Source organism: Pseudochaenichthys georgianus, chromosome 12, assembly GCF_902827115.2.
Source record: "Pseudochaenichthys georgianus chromosome 12, fPseGeo1.2, whole genome shotgun sequence".
In the NCBI taxonomy this organism is placed as follows: Eukaryota; Metazoa; Chordata; class Actinopteri; order Perciformes; family Channichthyidae; genus Pseudochaenichthys; species Pseudochaenichthys georgianus.
The window spans coordinates 6,222,906-6,243,401 of record NC_047514.1 but is presented as its reverse complement, the minus strand read 5'-3'; the positions used below and the strand labels follow the sequence as shown (position 1 = coordinate 6,243,401).

The following is a 20,496-nucleotide window of genomic DNA, read 5'->3' as shown; positions in this document are numbered from 1 at the left end:
CGGTGGAGGAAATGCTTCAAAGCCCAACGTATCATCCTCATTCATATATCGTCTTTGTTCAATACACACCTGAACATACGCATTCAGTGATATTATAACTGCTGCCACCACACAGTAGCAGCAGTGCGGTGCCACACCTACTCCACGGTGAATGGTTGGTGGTTTTTGAAAGAGTTTCCGGCTTTTATCACACACCTGGGGTTTAATATAACTTCATCTAAATTCAAGAAGTGCAGGAAGTGTCCTCTTTTTAATCAAAAAATACATGATGATCACTCAAGCTAGGAGTCTTTTGAAAGCTTTCCCTGTTGATGGATTCAAGGACCATACAGCTAAACAGTTTCATTTTCAGCCTCTTTCAGTGCGAGATACAATGACATCCAGTATAATGTGTCACAAGGCTTTCTTTTTTTTCATGAATTTCCAAATATACTGATCATGGATGCAGTGTTGAAAAGATCAGTCGAACTATACATGATTGTATGTGACACAACAAAACAAAATGTCAGGCAGCAGACTTAAACAAATTATTAAATACCCCCCTGGGCGGTTTATTTATTATATTTCATATAGAATCATATAAGTATTTTGTGCATCTGCTGTGACATATTTCTGTGCTTTAATGTTCAAAACGATATATTTTTCTCACACTGCCTGTGCTGCAGCACCTCTTTTCACCTTCTGTCTGAAACCAGAGCCCAGTCTGCTCTGATTGGTTAGCTGGTCGGCACTGCTTACAGATGTACCGGCCCCTTAGCCTATCACTTATGAGTGTTATTGATAGTGATGTCAGTTCTGGAAGTAAACAAAGGAGCCCAATCGAGGGGTTTCAGCAGGGGGGGGAGAGTGTGGGATATGTATTCATCAGTAATGTGAAAGTAATAACTTATTGGGTAAAGGCAAATATAGAAAAGCCTAGAAACCTCTAAAAATCCCTTTTTTAATTGAGTGCAGCCTTTCAGACACATAAAAGACCACATTAACAATATTACAATATTCAAAAGATACAACCATATGCAGTCTCATATCATGGTATTCTTTAATATGGATAGAAAGTCAAGCCAAAGCGTAGCTACATAAACATGACATTACACGTGACACCAACTTTTCCAAAAGTAATTTGCATTGGGATTGGGGGGGTTTTCTGCAATAGGGTAATAACGAAGAGTTTTTAATATTGTCCTTGCTTGAAGCGGATTTACCAATCTGCAAGTTGGTTTTATAGGGTTTTAAAACACTATGTTATCAATCTGAAAATTCACGGTACGCCTTTTGGGCAGAATTAGCAATTTGTAGTTTATTGTCTGAAACATACAAAACCCCCAGATTGTCCTTTAAACCTGCTAGAACTATTACAAAATAAATGTGTATGCATCCTTCATGAAGCATATTCTCCCATGAATAATACAAAAAAAGACCTGCTACCAAGTCGAGACAGACTTTGCTTTGAAAATATGCCTCATTTGTGCATCCTTCTTCCTCTTTAGTTCTTCTTCGGTGGTGTTTGATCCATTATAGATCAGTGATGAAGTGGTGGTTCTCCATTCCCAATACAAGTCCAAGCCTCACGTGCTCCTCTAACAATCTGAAGAAAATCCATGTCCGTAAGTCAGTCGAAAACCCCTTCAGGGCTCCTTTCTGCCGAGCTGATCTACCAAAGACACTCGAAGACATTTTACTCACCGTCTCTTTAGTTGCTCTCATTTGTCTGAATCCATCTTCCCTCGCGGGCGAACACAATATCATCACCAAGTGTGAATTATTATTGAAGAAGCACATTTTTGATTTGATATTGGAGGCGTGTGGCGCAGTGGCCTAGTGCGTTGGTGTTCGGATCAGGGGGGCACAGGTTAAAACCCCACTGCAGTCAGCATGTCGTTGTGTCCCTGGGAAAGACACTTCACCCCAAATTGCTCCTGTGGAGATTGTCCACAGTGTTGAGTATTGAAGTCGCTTTGGATAAAAGTGACATGTAATGTAATCTTTAATCAAAGCCACGTTGACGCCTTGAATGTCATCACACAGCGGGAACAAAAGAGGCCCTGACTGCTGCAGTATGGCCCAGGTCATTAATGGATGCTAATATAATCTAAAAGAAGAGGACACAAAGTGAAAGGACAGAGAAATGAGATGGAGTCATGTTTGATGCAGACACCTATTCAGCTTCATTACCCACCGCTGTGCCAACGCGTGCCTGTGAGGATCAGTGCTCATGTCTCCGGGCCATCATTAATATCACAGCGTACAGGTTTTACAAAGGTATTAAGAGATTACTGTGGCAGAAGATATCTCGTTTTACAAGTGCTCTCGGAAAAATGTATAGTTTGATACGCTTTCATTTATCCTTTATCCTTTTATGCTCCTTCAATTATTATCGTTAATTCCTGGGTGACAAATATCCATAAAGGCTTAAGAGCATGGTGAAAAGTATAATCCCTGTCTTTCTTTCTTTCTTTATATATTTCTTAGATGGAAGGACTCCATAATTTCCTATGCTTTATCCTATTACCTAGTGCTGGGGGGAAACGATTATTTTGAAAACGATTAATCGGGCGATTATTTGATCGATTAGTCGACTAATCTAACGATTATTTTTCTGTTGTTCAATTCATAAAAAACGTAATGTAAAAAAAACGTAATGTAAAAAAAGATTTGTTCACGATACTGTGTCTCAGGGGATCTTAATATTTAAGAACCTATTAATGTGTTATACCAGATTAACGGGAATAATCTCAGCTAACTGACGATACAAACCATGTTTACCAAAACAAAACACAAGTCTCATAAGAAGCATCTAAATGACCCCTGAGCGGAAAATGCTAACGGACATTGGCACAGAACTCAAGATAAAAGTACCCTTATTACTTATCGTAGCTGCATTTACAAGATATCAGATTAAATCTGAGGTTCCACAGATTATGTAGGTATATAGTATCATCACTGAGTGATCCGGACTCGCGACAGGGGAAGCAAATACAGTCATCACAACACGTACCTTTACAGAGCTTCTAGGGAGATCGTCTCACCACCGTAGCTGTCAATCTGATCAAAAGACGTGTTCAATGGCATTACAATGAGAAAAAACGCGGCTGAATCGGTTAATCCATAGGTTTTTAACGTCTATGTATAAAAAAATGATTGAATTTATAATCCATAATTCCATTTTAATGTAAAAATCGGAGAGCAAATGCTAGCTGCTAATGGTAGCCACCACAGCTAGAACTGCTTGTTGCTGTGGGTGACCCACGTGTGTGTAGCGACGCGTCAACGCGGAAATATGTAGTCGACGATATTTTTGAAGTCAATGCGTCGACGTTGCGACGCGTCGCTACAGCACTACTATTACCTATTAACTATTTTATGTATTTCAAACAAGAATGCAATCTGTACCATCACGCAGACAGTTTTCATAGAGATTACATAGTTAATACATGATACTGCTTAAAATACTGCTTAAAATACAGCATAGAGTATCTTGAGTAACTGGGTCATGAAATCTAGAAAACAATAAATTGCTGTTAAGTTTATCAAATGTATTGTTTTACTTTTGTGCACAACTTCGACTTAATCTCTTCATGGGACTCTCATATATCTTTATGTAGCTAGCAAAGTATTTCAAAACATTTGCAAATTGAGAAATGTCATGATTCCACACTTTCATACTTATGTTATTTTAATATGGGTCATCAGGGAACCACAGGTGTAAAACAGAGCGCTTACAATGCAGACGGATCCCGATGTGCACAGCTACATTCACATTACATATAATGCGAGAGACAGTAAGACCTAATGGGCCGATCCAGAGTCAGATGTAATGCGGCATAGAGGACAGGACAGGTCATTAAGGCTAATGCGGCGTCATATCAGAGACGCATCAGACAGACTCATGAGACGTCTGGGTGTCAGCAGACTGGAGAGAGACAGAGAGGAGAAATCAACGACTTTCATTTCAAACTTTCTTTGGGTTTGATGTTGAATAGGGATAAAACATAGAGACAGAAAAGAGGTAACACTGTATAACTTTCATTTTTTATTTCCATGCAATGTTGTACCAGAAGGGTTTGACTGTGCTTCTGTGGCAGAAAGATCTCACCCTGTTGCCTTAGTTGATACAAGTTGTTGCTTCGTTGCTCTGAAATACCAGATCAGTCAACACCTGCTGGCATTATCTCTTTGCTCTTCCCCCCTATTTTCTTATCAGGGCAACACTGTGATTTTTTAAAGCATTTCCTCTGTGTCTGAGCCAGGGTTTGGATGCCAGGCAGCAACAACCCGCCTCGTAATGTCTGCATGTTTTTAATGATCTCCTTTCACAGTAGCTGATTGAGCCCTGCTGTATGTGGGCTAATATGCAAGGCAAGGCAAGTTTGAAATGCAGACCAAAAATAAACTAGGATCAGGGATGACGGGAACAAACACACTCATGCTTTTAACACAGAGATTCTCAATCGGTGTTCCTGAGAAGGCATTTCTTGTTTGCTTTACAACGATTACTCTCAAGTGTGTTCAATTATTTACTCATACTTTTTATTCTATACGCTGACCCACATCCTATACACTATACTGTACAATCCATCTAAGTCTAGGGAGAGTTTTCCAAGTAAACACCTGCCATCCACCACTGGGCTTTAGAGAACAGAGCTGTGACCTGACAAGGTGGCACACAGAGTCCCATATGGACTCTTGTCAGTTTGAAAGTCCCAGTGTCCCTTGTGCTACCTCCCCATGGGATCACCTGGGATTGTAAAGCTGCAAGAGGACTGTCACAGTCCAGAAATGTTGACTGCTATCTCCAACCTTTGCACTGAAATAAACACTGTCTTCATGTGTCTTCTTATTAAACACTACGTCAATGATTGGCCAATTGTCAGGATAGAATCAGTGAGCCTGAGGGAGTACTCATGTTTTTATTGCTTTCATTAGCCCCATCATTGTTCGGCTTGACATACAAAAACAGCTCTCCTCGCCCTGACATCGTTGGAAATATATTGGGAGAAAAAGACTCCCACGTGGGATTACTTTCAGTACAATGATGTGAATGTAGATGAGGCTGCTGACACATTCCATTGTGGCTGCCTAAAAACAAGCAGTTGAGAATATGTTGGAAAACAACATTTGAAATCATCTGGAGAAAGAAATAATAATGTATTTGTATGGTTTCAAATAGCATTGGGTAACATTGCCAAAGAAATGTTCAGGAGTTTGTCTTAACATGCATGCATCTGGAAATTGAAAATTAGGGCTTTTAATGAAATCTGTGAAATGTAGTCTCTTATGTGTGTGTGGGGAGGGGTATTAAATAATAATAATAATATATAATATTTTTATAGCGCCTTTCAGGAAACCCAAGGTCGCTTTACAAGTCGGGTAGGGGGGGGGGAGTAGGGGAAAAAGGCAGACAGGTTAAGTGGGTGGGGGGGGAAGTAGCGGAAAAATAAACCTATTAAACTAACTATACAGTGGGGAAAGCCTTGGTAAAAAGGTGCGTTTTGAGGGCTTTTTTGAAAATGTCCAGGGTTGAGGCGCTGCGGATTTCGGGGGGGAGAGAGTTCCAAAGACACATTGGCATTGCCCTAAAGACTGGTACCTCTCAAAGTACTGCTCTACACTTTGTCCGTTCTCAGACTTGAACCAGCACCGCTCCAAGTCCCTATAGACTGAGCTTCTGTCACTGCATTGTGTGAAGCAATGTGAACATGTGAGGCCTCACTTAAGCTGTCAAAGTGAAAACATATACAAACCACCGTCTCTCTCAATGTTAAGAGAGAGGCCTTAAACAGCTGACGCACGTGTCTAAAATAGATCCATGGTGTCAATCAACACTGACCTCACTATCCGATGCTCTGGGCTGATTAAAATGGCTTCATTAATTACTTTTGTCATGCCATGTTTTGTAACTGACCATTGCTCTGGCAAAGCATTATGTCCGCAAGCAACTGTTTTATTCTCCCTGAGTCTGAACACAGTGAAGCAACAGAGTAGAACAACAATCTGTCCAAAATGGATGAATTGGTTTGGGGTAGCTGGGGCCTTACCAGCTTTGGACCGTTTCTTCCTGTCCAGCATGACTCCTTCTTTTTGTTTGCATCAGCGTAGAGCCGTGAGTGTAACATTATTTTCTTGCAATTGTGCGATGTCATTCAAACATGCCCATTTTGATTGAAGGACTTGATCAGTTGGGAGGCATACAGTTCCGATAGAGCTGACCATTTGGAAACAGTTCTCTGGAGCCTGTTCTTCTATACCCATTTCTGTAAAACGTGAGGCCGGACCGAGACCTTCTTTTGAAGTGATATATCTAACATGGAGCCAATGGAGATACAGTAAGTCAGGATTTGATTGATGGGTAATGCCGTCTATAGGCGTTCTGAATTGATTCGTGAAGACTTTTGGTCAATACCAAAAAGGAGAGAGTTCCAGTCAAGTTTTGAGAATATACATCGAGAATTACTTTTTCTATATTAGACCGAAGGGGCATTGGTTTAATTCTAGGCTGGTTCTCGCAAGTTTGTTTGGACAATGTTTTTGATTTGTGGTTGACGTTTAGATCTGAAACCAGCTCCTACATTTCTGCAGTAGTCTCCCCCATCCCAGGTTGACTGTACTGGCATCATCACTGGGCTCATTTTAGAAATCTTTAGTAGTAAGAATTGAACCCTTAACACTTGAGAGTACTGTAAGGTGTTTCTCTATGGAGCCAGCCGGGTGACTACAGGAGCTTACTATTCAACAGAATGTGCTGAGGGGAAAGCTATATTTGAAGCATACTCAATACATATTTATCCGACAGTATATTTATTTGCTCAACTACAGTAAAGCTATAAAAAAAAAAAAACTGTTCTTTTGCACATGTTGAAGTGACAGGGAGGGGGTGGACGTGTCAGTTGCGAAAAGAGAAAGTCTTCAGAGAGCATAAGTAGATAAAGTGGCTGTTAGAATGACTAATTTCCCTGATGAAATCCAATCCGTAAGACCTCCTTGAATAGAGACCTTATTGCACGGTGGGCTATCATTACACACTCACTATAGATAGCCCTGGAATCCCTTATAGACCTCGATACCCTACTTTCCTAAGATTGGTGGAGATTTGAGTGGATTCTGCCTGTCCCCCAATGGTTTGACCTGTGACCTTTATGTTTATACCTGCGTACACCTGGCTTTCCCCTTGGATTTCTGTTTGTGTGTGACCTTGAAGTGTGGTGGTGCTTGTTTGGCCCCCATCTGAGGTTAACCTGCATTAAACATCGGCTCAGGGATGCTGAAGGGGAAGAAAAACGCCATTTCTTGTTGATTTATTCTGCTGCTGTTTTCACTGTTGATCCTGACCACGTTACCTGCTCTGCCCTTGTCCTTGAAGGTGTTTGTGTGTTTAAGAAGGTGTGTTTTTGTCTGCGCTGGAATCCTGAAGGACAGGAATCAAAGCGTCTCCCAAGCCGATACGTTTTGTCAGTAGCCCCTAGTTATTCCCTCCTCTTCCCAACACTAAATAATCAATTCTTCAGCGCAGCTTCTGTCTCACCCCCTACCACGTCCCAAAAGACTGACTGTCAGGACGAGGGGAAATGGGGAAGGGGGAGGGGGGTGACATTGGCAGTGAAACAAAGAGGTGCATGTAAACAATGAGAGTGAGAAAAAGCATAAGGGGTAGAATGAAAACTAATACATGACTCACATGAATGCAGTTAAATGGCAAAAGGTCGTGACGAGTCATTACTGGAAACGTTATGACCATGAATTCTAATATTTGTTGCATTATGTTGATGAATACAAAAAGTGTTCGTTCGGAGCAATTTTCGAAAACTCCACTTTCTGTATATTAGCAGTTATTAAATAAACACAATTCTAATTTAAACCCAGGTTTGAGTAATGCTGGTCTAAGTTAAGGTGACACAAACTAGTGGATTCTACGTAGTGTTTTAATGTGTAACTGTTACAGTAGTCATTAGCACTTCCTACACAAAGAACAACACTCATGGATAAAGGGCATTAACAAAATACATGTTAATGTATATACTGTATATCGTCAAGGAAGTGATGAATAGAAACTGAAATAAACTGTGGCTAATAGTTTAAGGTGAGTCTAGTTTTGGACATATAAAAAACTGAATTCAATGGGACTTGTTAAGGGCATATTACACTATAATAATACATGTAATTGATATAGCGCTTCTCGTCGGCCAAGAAAAAAAAATATCTTCTCAAATGTTATATATTTATGTGAAGAAATAAAGATGAATTGGGATTGTTTAGCTTCAGTTCTAAAGTGCCTAATAGCATTTATTCACGGCAGTTGCTCTGTGTGATGTTCATCTGACATGAGAAGACTCACAGACAGTCCTTATGGCTCAGTGCTCACTCCTAATCACCTCCAAATGCTGCTGCCACTTTACAACATACAGAACATACACACACAGACACACACACACACACACACACACACACACACACACACACACACACACACACACACACACACACACACACACACACACACACACACACACACACACACACACACACACACACACACACACACACACACACACACACACACACACACACACACACACACACACACACACCTTGGCCAGACACACACTCGTTCTGCCCATCAGTCCTCTCACACCTTAATGAGGAAGCTCATTATGGCGGCAGCTCCTCTGAATAAGCAACGAGGTATGCTCTGCTGCTCAGCTGAGCGCGGAGCTGCCGGCTGAATATTTTATTGATTCTGCAAGTCCAGCTGTTGATCCGTCTTGTGTACTCGTGTCATTAATATAGTGTGTGCAGAACAAAGCCCTGCTTCCTATCAGTTCATCAGGTTGCAGTTATTGTTAAGTGGCTGCTTTGCCCTGCTGCTTGTGGGTCGGGACCATGTGTTTACATCTCAAGTTTATTATCTCTGCAAATATGGCTCGATTGGAATGTGTGTGAGTGTGTGTTGCTGTTCTCTCGTTACTTGCACTTCAGATTATCTGTGTGTGTCAGGACTAAGAATTACCTGGCATATGAGGTGTAATATCCCTAGAGATTAGTAAGAATATATGACTCCTGATAAGCAATACATTAGCAATTAGTTGTTGTTTTTTACATTAGTACTAGAGTCTGCGTTACACAAAGATAAGACAATGTTTTGTTTGCTGTCATAATTTAACTGCCATTCGTAACAGCGCGTTATATATTTGACTGATATCTGCCATCACTACACCTGCCAATAAGTATCCGTAGTAACTAACTGACCCCTCATTAATGGAATTAGACTCACCTGTGTTTTCCATCGATAAGAGGTCAACATGTCTGACGTGACAAAGGTATATTCATTAAAGACCCTGTACACCCACTCAGGTGTTTCTAATTACTGAGGTTGATTAGTCAGGTTTGTTGTAATTACATGATGTTGCCAAGCTAATGGACCAATAAGAAGGACAACAGTGTAATCGTCTGCCCTTACAACACATGCTGTCCTCAGAGGAGGTCTCATCAAGTGAGTCAAAGTTGCATTTGATAAAAGAAACTGAGAAAATAAGGACATCTTGACAATTGAGACTCAAAATGACGAACGCTTACTAAAACAAATAGTCCAGTATCTAAATATTTGGCAATAATATTTCCATTGATCGCCTAGTAAGACTAATACTCAATTAGTTAATTAATCAATTAGGAATAGGACATTTCGTTTTTTCAAGTCATTTTTCAAACATTTGACAATTATTTTTCTCAAATAGAAAACTGGCTACTTTGGTTTGTCTTATGTTTGTCTAACTTTTGGACTGTGGCTACGATACATATGTCACATGTTTGACTCATTAATCCGAGGAGCATGCGGCGCGGTTGTTTCCAGAGGGTTCGGTGATGCTTAAGAGGTCACGGCCCACATGTACTTGTCCCCTTCCCAACTCTTTTAGTCATAAATCGCTTTTCAGTACATAACCTCATCCCGTGTGACATTTTATATAAAGCATGACACAATGTTTGTGCACGTGTCTGTGGTCACTGTGGGAGTTGAGTTGGACTATATAAAATGTCATACAGAGCAAATGCTGCACAGTAAATAGTGATGTTGAGGTGAAATACATGTTTGTACTCAGAAACGTGTACAATGTGACTCTTCATTATTACATCTCCCTACCCATGCTTTCCATTCAATGGATAGACAGTGTTTTTAATACATAATTGGTTCATTGATAATTAACAATTATAGAAAAATCCATTAACGTGATTATTTAAAAGTGGATGCCTAAAGTTATAATATATATATTTGAGGACACAAACCAAAATGCTTTTCTAAGACATGCAGTCATTAAACAGAAAGACCCTCAGGATGCAAAAAGCAATCCAAGAAGGAGGCATGAATACCCATAATTGTTAGCATAGAACCTAACTCAACGCCTTTGACAAGCGACAATAATTCCTATTTTCCTTTGGGGCCCATGAACATAAACATGCGAATGAGCAATGACATGAAAATAATTACCTTAGTGTATTTGCATCACTCTGCAGTTACGAGTATCAGCTACATGAGCTTCTCAGGCTAAGGTGTGCCGAAGCCGATGTCTAGCCAGCTAATGAAGTTTCTTGCTCTAATATAATTAATTACCGCACGTATCTGCCCAGACAAAACCCAGCTCGATGGATTATATTAGGATGCAACCAGGGTTTCCGCTAGGCAGAATTTATTTTACCGGACAAATTTGAAACTTACCGGTCATATTTCAATAATAATAATAAGAGTTGTGTAGCAGAGTTTCCGTAAGCAGGTAATTTACCGGACTATGAGCAGATATGCATTGCTGATGTTTAAAACTCAGTTCACGGGCTCATTTTTATATTGCTTCAGTTTATAATCGTAACAGATCGAAACAATTCAGATTAATTTTTCAATAAATGATTCCACAAACAACAAACAACATAATTATTACATTCAAACAAACTACTTGTAGTAGATAACGTACATTATTCAGAAGTTTACATCAACTTTGAATAATAACACGGGAGAAACGGATCCTCTCTTTTCCCCTCTCTCTCCCTCTCTCTCCTGACAGCCCATCAGTTTCTCAAGCAGCTCCTGCAGCTCGCTAAACAGAGGGCGGGGCTTCAGGTGATCCTGCAGAGCTGCGTGTCTCGGTCAGACTCAGCAGCTGATCTGATCTCTCTCTCGAGTCCGGTTACACTTCACTCGCGTTTATGTCCATATCGATCAGATCCAGCTCTCCTGATCGGCCTTTATAGAGAGCACCGATCAAACTATTAAGAGTGAATATCGGCCGATAATGACCGGCGGCCGATCGATCAGAGCCTCCCTAATTATTACCAGACATTTTGACCGTCAGGTTTTGAATTTACCGGTTTTTTATAAATTTTACCAGCTAAAAACCGGTAATTACCGGCTAACGGAAACCCTGGATGCAACATCTTGGCCCCGGATGGCCGACTTGGAGATGGATCATGATTATCTGGCGGTTAGAACAACTGGCCCATCGTCTTATATCAGATCAATTAGTTACAATACACCATATCATGATGGTAGCACCCAAAACACTGCTCGCATAAAGGAGAGGGTGGTTTGTTTTGATCTAAATTTGAGCTAAATACAATCAGAAATCAATCCTGTGTTTGAACCTTAAAATATAGTCCTTGTGTTGTTTTCCTTTGTCCTCTTCAATTAGCTCCAAATTCAACGGAAAGACATTACAGTATGTAGACATGACAAACGTGATTTGCTCTAGAAGGTGCAATGCCCATCCACGTGTGTTAGAACTGTTTCAACTCGAGCGATCATTATCTGAAAATACGGAAACCAGAACCAAACCGAGAGAACCTGGAGGATAAAGAAGCAGAGTTCGTGGACGATTTTAGAAGAGTCAAATTAAAGTCAAGGGTTGATATTGACGTTTTAACTCGCCCGTTTTTACAGACTGCTCATCAGTCAAATTTTCCTGAATTGATCCAAGTAAAAATTGTCTTTACAATGATTCTGTGACCACCTCTTAATAATAGTCTACCATTAAATCCACCATTTCTATTTGTTTTTTAGGGTCCAAATTAGGGATCGACCGATATGGCTTTTTCAAGTCCGATACCGATTATTAGTAATCAAGGAGACCGATAACCGATATACATTTGCAGTAAAATCAGAAAATCTTGGTGTCAAAATGTAGAATAACACAAACTCCAACACAACTTCTTTGAAATGCATTTAAGCATATATTATGTTTAATGAACTTTTAGACATCTTACAACTGGTTTCCTCTCTGTGCCCTTTTCTTTAGTGCAGCCATCTGCAATGAGTTGGAGAGAGACAAGAAGTGGGGCTGCAGGCTGACATGCTTAACTATCAATAATGCTTAATTTATTATATCCCAATAAGCTGCTAGCAACTGCAAAACACTAGTGCTAGCTAATGTTTTGCAAACTATTAAAAGTGAGGCTATTGCAGTAGACCTAAATGTTAGTCTAGTAGCCTCATTTCTAATATTTTGCTAAACATTTGCTAGATACATGTTGGCTAGCTAATGAGCTTCACATATCAACCTGAAAAACTGCGAGGCCCTTCTTTCTTAACGCAGTATTGGTCTATCAGTATTTTAGTCGCATCCAACTGCTTACACATCCCTTGGTTGAATAGTCTCTAACACCCAGCATCTCTGACATGACAGCTCATAAGGTGCAATATTTGAAGGTTTACTACTTCATTTAGTATATGGCTTAGCAACCAAAAGCATTGCCTCACAACCAGAGCCTGTCTGCTGAAAACGCAATACCATCCACTTCTCCCTGAGGGGAAAGAGGCACCGGCATCTTTATCTCCCACTGGCTGACACTCTCCATATTTCGCTCTTAAACTACTTCCCGTGCCTCTGTGATGGAGAAGTAAAAGAAAAAACGATAAGTCTGAAGCCGCGAATATGGAATATATATACTGTAGAAATGGCAGTTTCTTATGGGATCCTTTCAACCCGAGCCTTCTGACAGACTGGAGAAATGACTCTTTAGGGTCCTGTGAGAGGCGATAGGAGGAGAGGAATGGAAGAAAGACTAGCATATACCTACTGTTTTCATCATCTGTTACTGTGTCGTACAGCTCACCATAAGCTCTGCGCTTGGGTTCAATAAGTACGGTATTATGACGGTGGTTTGAAGATGAGTAAACAAATATTCCCAACAGCCCATCATTCGACCGTGGCTCCTGGAGGACTAGTAAAGGGAAACAAGACTATTGACATCGAGACAGGAAGGGGAGTCTCCTGGAAACATCTTCCTCCCTCAGTATAACAGAATACAAATTAACAGCGCCTCACACTGCTTTCTTAAACATTGTCAACAAAACCTGAATTATTAGCTAATCAAGCTTTGTGAGTGAAGTTGAATTTGATTCTAGATCATTTATTTTATTAACTTTTTGATCGAAAGCAAGATTTATTGGTGATGTAGATGTATTTTGCCAACTTTTGACCTTTTCCAGAAAGAACTTCATCACTGTTGTAGTGTTCTTCGTCTAGGGTTTAATTTATTTGATGGTTTGATTGTAACGTTTTAGTTCTTGATTTACTTCGAGATCAGTAAGGAGAATAATCTTACATGTTATATTAAAAAAAAAAAAATGTGACCATGCAATTCCGGTGGCTCTTTCTCATAATGAATTGGATAATATCAGGGACTGACATTTAAAAAAATACAGCATCAAGGGCCGTCAAAAAGTTGATTAGTTTCACATTGTTTCCTTGTTTGCTTCCTCGCCTGGAATTTGCATATTCAATGTTATTTTATTTTTTTTATTTTTTTATAAACCTTTATTTAACCAGATTGGTCCCATTGAGATCATAGATCTCTTTTTCAAGGGAGACCTTTCTAACCCTAACCCCCTAACCTAACCCTAACCCTATTTCGCACTTAAAATCATAAGGCTACATCACTTTTATAGGACTTCCCACACAAACACCACCATGTCTAAAACAACATTTCGTTATGGAAAGTTAGTCTAATAAACAACAGTCATGGTGTCATATTTCTCCGTTATATTCCTTCTCGCCCTCATTTCAGATCGCTGCTCAGTGATTTGGGATTCATGGCTTGTTGCATCCCTGGGCTGTTTCAGCTCAATTTAAGTCATCCGACCGTATGCAATAAAAAACCGAGTTCCCCCTCTCTGCACACCCAGCAGCACGCCTCAGAGGCATCAGTGTGTGACTGAGCATACCATGGTCCCATTTGTTTGCATATCTGGTCTTCTACTCGTTGTTGGGCTCATATGAAATGCATTGAGCTAATCAGCTTGACGTCACAACAACACAAATCACGGGCTAACTTCCAGTTGAAAAACTCCTTCCAGACACATGACATTGAGTTTAATAATTGATGTGACCGTGCTCGCATGCATACAACACAGTTGATTTGAGAGACATTTGAGCACGATTAGTTTCAGAGTGAAGCATTTTGTCAAACTGCATTGTTTTATTTAGGAAGAGTATTTTTAGATGATGCCAGGCAATGCAAATACGAGTGTTATCAAAGGCAGGGCGTAATCAACGTCACTCAGGGGTGCAGTTTGCGACTGTTTTTCTCTTGAAGGTTTTATCTTCAATAATTCCTTAAATAAATGTTTGTGTGTGGCCTGAAGAGCTGACTTTACTCTAAAACATGTTGATTACATCTGTCATCAACACTAACCCTTATCCAGTAATTGTTTTAATGTTTAATTCTTAGATTTGGTTCAATTAACCGGTAACACTTTACGGTAAGGGTACATGAATCATCATGAATTCATGCATGACTTAATGCATGGGAAAGCATGAATTCATTCATGTAGTACTTCATGAACTATCAGTAATGTACAGGTATTAATGGTATCTCATGCATGACTTAATGCAGGAACAATACCTTAATTAATGCATCAACTAAGGTACCTCAATCATCATGACTTCTGAGTTATTAATGATGTCCATGTCTTCTTCATATAGATCTGCAGTTAAAGTGTCAGGCCAACAAACTGACCAGTCACAGCACGTGTTGTAATCCTGATTAACTAAGCATGACTTTGTCCTTACTTCATCCTGTTTGTGCCCCTTCAAATAAAGTGGTGACCTGTTCCATCGTTTACACTGACAACCAACATATGATTAATGGTCAACACACTGAACAGGGTTGGAGTCAACACTTTGAATTCAACAGACTACATGCACTGCTGTGACCGACCGACCGACCGACCGGGTCACCACTTTATTTGAAGGGGCACAAACAGGATGAAGTAAGGACAAAGTCATGCTTCAAAGTCATGCTTAGTTATCAGGATTACAACACTTTGCTGTGACTGGTCAGTTTGTTGGCCTGACACTTTAACTGCAGATCTATATGAAGAAGACATGAACATCATTAATAACTCATAAGTCATGATGATTGAGGTACCTTAGTTGATGCATTAATTAAGGTATTGTTCCTGCATTAAGTCATGCATGAGATACCATTAATACCTGTATATTACTGATAGTTCATGAAGTACTGCATGAATGAATTCATGCTTTCCCATGCATTAAGTCATGCATGAATTCATGATGACTCATGTACCCGTACCGTAAAGTGTTACCAATTAACCTATAGCCGTACAACTCTTTTCAAGAAACACTTTAGGAATGGTATGTTCACCGTTGAATGCCTTTCAATCTTTGAAGTGGTCTCTCAAAATGATGGCAGTCAAGTATACCTACAAGATTGCAGGGTCAAGGACAGATTCAGTGTCAGTGTGCTTTCCAGATGCACATTTGAGTGCCAAACTGTGTAATGTAAGAATGAAAATCATTTAAGTGGTTGGCAGGCAACCATAAATCCAACAGAAAGGTTTTTCTCAGTCAACGCAATTGAGAGAAAATGAAAAATCTCTGCTGCCTAAGTTAGGAGAGGATGAAAGCAAACCCAGGAGTGTCTCGCTACTGCAAAGACGTCAGAGGGAACCTCAGATCCCTCATTCACTTACACTAAGACACTCAGCTTGACCTCCAGAGGCGGTGGTAACGAGGAACAGCTGCCACGCCGCAATCCTTCCCTTCTGCTGCCGTCTGTCTGGCCTAGTTACTGCTGGTCACCACCTTCTTGCAGATGCGTATGCACATAGGTGATAGGTTTGAGGTGTAACAATGCTGAGGGCTAGTGCCCCCACCTACTCACATAAATACCAAGCAACGTGGCCTGACAGGCTCCCCCTCGTCCTTGAGGGCACCGGAGTAGAAACACCAGGAAGACAGAGCATAAACCTACTAAACTCTGAGAAAAGATGAGACTTATGCCCTGTTCAAATCTGGCATTATTCTGCATCTTGGGTAATCCGATCACAAGTGGACATCTTGAAGTACGTCAGTTCACATCTGGCAATAAAATAAGTCTCTTCATGCGTCATTTCCGTTTGCAAGTGGTGTCTTTGATAGGCACATAGCAGCAATCCACTACCTGTATCTAGTCTGCAAAAAATCAAAATAATACAAACTGGATATTTTCATGTGCATGTTCCAGGCTTCAAGTCGCCCAAGATGATTGACACACTCGTATTATGGCCGATTCAAAACCAGCCTACACAACTTGAGATTGCTTTTGATGCGCCACTAAGAACGTAGAAGACGTCTGTTGAGCATTCCTTCTTCAAGGCACAGGAAACATTTCTGAAAATACTGCCAAAAGAAATTGGCCATATTGGACCCACAACACCTACAAGAGTGGTCAACGTGTGCTAAGAGCTGTCCACCTGTGATTGGACGAGAAAGATTCATGTTAATACTAATTGTGAACACGTCCTTTGTTGGCATCACATACAAATATTGTATTCTTTATATTGTCTTTATTGCGCTACTCTGATTAATTTATTTCTACTTACATGATAAACTACAAGGACACTTGGGGAATGGCAAGCTCGACCAATGTTCTTTGCAGCAGTGAACAATAATGTTATCGGGAACAGCCCCAACATGTAGTGCATTCTTCTTTGGCCCATGCTACAAGTTTCATCTAACTCAGGCTTGTAGTCTTCATCAAGTTTCATGTAGCAAACAAACCCCTTGAACCAAAACATGAACTCCTCCAGGTAATAATGGCTTTCCAACAGATCTTTGATTCAGGGATAGGAGGTGTTGAATGCTGTGAAGACTTTAAACCCCCTGAGGAAAACGTTTGGACCATAATCACAGTTTACCAGAAAAACTGGCGTCATGAAGGTCATTGCTTGGAGATGCACACTTTTTTGCTGATCTCTAGTGCAATAAAACGATGTCCTTTATCCTCCCCCGTGCCACCCGACCAATGACACTTCTCTCCCAGTGCTAATGCATAACCTACTGGAGGTGGTTATGTGTGTATATGTGTGTTTATATATGGGGACAAGGCATAGTGGGACATGCGGCTTCCCTATTTGGTTAATTTGAGCGGTTAAACCCGTGGGGGCCCTGGTGTAAACCTCCTCTCACCTCACATATGGCTTAGTGCTTATACACTAGTGGAACTCACTTGAGGGAATAGCTAATATCGCTGTACCTCCCTGACACTGGATATACCAACAATCTGAAGCTATCAAAAGTAATCTCTCCTCAATTTATCTTCAATTAAACCCCCCCCCCCCAGCTTGCAGAGATGTACTTCAAGTTCGTTTAGTGTGTGTGTGTTTGTGTTAGTGTTACATTTCAATGCAGTAGCTCGGCATGTGAGAGTCAATCTGAGATGATGTTTGATAATGCTCTGATTAATATTGCATGGCTCATCTCATTCGACTATTAATGTATTCCTGCTCGCTTGTAGTGTATCTCTGCGGTCCATCTCTCAGGCGGTTCTGCTTGTTATGCCGGTCCCGTGTGTGTGTGTGTGTGTGTGTGTGTGTGTGTGTGTGTGTGTGTGTGTGTGTGTGTGTGTGTGTGTGTGTGTGTGTGTGTGTGTGTGTGTGTGTGTGTGTGTGTGTGTGTGTGTGTGTGTGTGTGTGTGTGTGTGTGTGTGTGTGTGTGTGTGTGTGTGTGTGTGTGTGTGTGTGTGTGTGTGTGTGTGTGTGTGTGTGTGTGTGTGTGTGTGTGTGTGTGTGTGTGTGTGTGTGTGTGTGTGTGTGTGTGTTCAGAGCCCACACACAGCAGATAAGAACTCATTCTCAGGCCCTATGTGAGTGGCAGTGAGGAGACAGCAGAGGGATAAAAGAAAACGATGGGCAAAACCCAGCCTTTCTTATCAGACACCGAAGAGGAGGCAGTTTGATAAAGTAGACACAATGTTACAAAGTCGGCTATAATTCCAATCACTACACTTTCTGATATTGTGGTTGCAGCATTTACTTTTATTATTATTGAGTTAAGGAAATACATACAGTTATATCAATGTATTTGATGATTTGTATGGCATGAAGAACCAACATCTAGAACTGAAGCATCTTTTACAGCTAAAATTGAGTTTAGAAATGTAATTAAAACCATCCCCTTTCAATTACCATTAATTGAATGCTTAAAACATGATTGTCTATGCAAAATGTAATTAAATAAGGTAATGTACCAGTAACAGTTATTTTGGTTGGTTATTAGATCGAAAAAGTATCAACATGTTATTACACGCTTTACGTTTTTACTTCATTGTGTGATTATCTACAAACATACATACCTTATTTACAATCACACTTACTTTGGTTGTTATAGAAAAAGTATTCTTCTCGAGAGGGCGGTAAAATAAGCCATTGTTTAGCTGGAAACTGTTGTTGTGCATCTTTGCTTTATGCATAGCCAGCACATCTGTCATGAGGGAAGTGTTTCATCCTGACACCCCCCACGGAGCAGACGGCGATGAGTAGAAGGAGAACAGAAGCAGTGGGAGAGACATAATCACACAGAGATGGACGAGGGCCACACACCCCTTACGGCTGTTTCTGTTCCCTGCCATTCACACTCATGCCACCGTCCACTGACCATGGATGTATAATAAGAACATACAGCGTCTGAGGCGGGGTCTCGTTCTTTCCTATGAGAGCTGCTCATTGGCGCATAAGGACAAAATGGCCTGAGATTTTCGAGAGCAAAACGTCACAGATTACCCGTCATACCTGGCTGTCAGAGCAGAAGAACCAGTATGTGCGCTCATAGAGCATGCGCAGTTGAGCCCTTAAGCCCCGCCCCCTGGGCTCCCGCTCTTGGCTCAGTAGAGTTAATGGAAAGAGAAAATAAATCTGGATTCGGCTTTTAGCGCATTTTACAACTTTAAGGACCTTATGATTATAATAAAGTATAAAAGTGTTCGTGCTGGGTAGTTTATTTTAGTTGAAGAAAAATATCCGCTGATTTACAGACGTCTCGTTCCCAATGTTAGTCAATGGGGAAAAGTCTTTCTGGGCCCAGTGACGTCACGGACTGATACGGAAATTGTAGTACCGCCGTTTAGACACAACAACTATGTTGCTCAGAGTCCGGCGCACTTCCTGGGGGCTTGCCACTGACGCACACATAGGATTAGATCACGATGTTTGAAAGGCTATGTCTGTGATTAATATACTGCTTATTTACATTATGCAACTAAAGACGATGTTATTCTCAATTTAGTTACCTCTACTTTTTCATTCAATACTCCTTTGTAGGGATGGAATTCAATAACTGGTTCCAAATTGTCCAATCCATCAGAATTGAATGCTCCTATGTTATTGATGACTCATATCGATGTCGGAGTAAAACAGATGTCTTGCAACAGGAAGTAGCAGTGGGTGACTCACCAGACTTGGAGATAACAAAATGTCTCAATTGACTCTGAAAACCTGATCCTCTTAGATAATTGATCAGGAACCAATAAGGAAAAGGTTAGAGGATTGGACTGTTGAGCAGAACCGATAATGGCATGTGATCAATTTCCATTCCTACTCATTCAAACTGTAAAGACGGATCACATCACAAGAGGATAGTGGACTATGAGTAGAAGTCATACATGGAATGTAGTTTGCAGCATATAAAGTAGGGGACATAAAAGGTTTTAATATAGATGTTCCAAAATCTTGATTTGGTCTGATCCAAGTGTTTTTGATGAAATACTGTAACCGCCCTTACTCGTGTTTACTGCCAGCCATCACAATCAATCATTAAGTGCAGGCTGTTAAAAGTAGTAATTTATTATGAGTTCTAGTAACATCCGTCAAGGTTAAAATGTAAACCAATCTCTTATTTGTATATAACATCCTTCTTTGTGTATGTGGGTTTCAGTGGAAATGGTTATCTTGTGAACAATGTGTACCTTAGAAAGTGCCAAGACTCTAGTTCTCAGTATTATACTGTCCAATGAAGTAAAATCCAATGTTTTACAATGAATTCAATACCTCTCTTCCCCGCACTTGAGGGGTCGTTTTTTATTCAGAATGATATGTTTTCTTTGAGCTCCAGCTGCTCCCAATCTTCTATAAGTAGTGATTTAGATGGCTCTGGATATATTGTCTGTAGAATGACTTCCTATCCACGGTCTAAACCTCAAAGCTACATTGTTGAAGTCATCAGACTTTTTTCTGTCTTCTACCGT

General features: G+C 40.5%; 1 protein-coding gene across 9 annotated transcripts in view; it reads left to right on the top strand.

Annotated features, from left to right (window-relative positions):
* The window catches only part of vav2 (vav 2 guanine nucleotide exchange factor), a 211,067-nt gene that overhangs the window by 93,869 nt on the left and 96,702 nt on the right, over nucleotides 1-20,496 (top strand). The gene's annotated exons all lie outside the window — the stretch shown is intronic.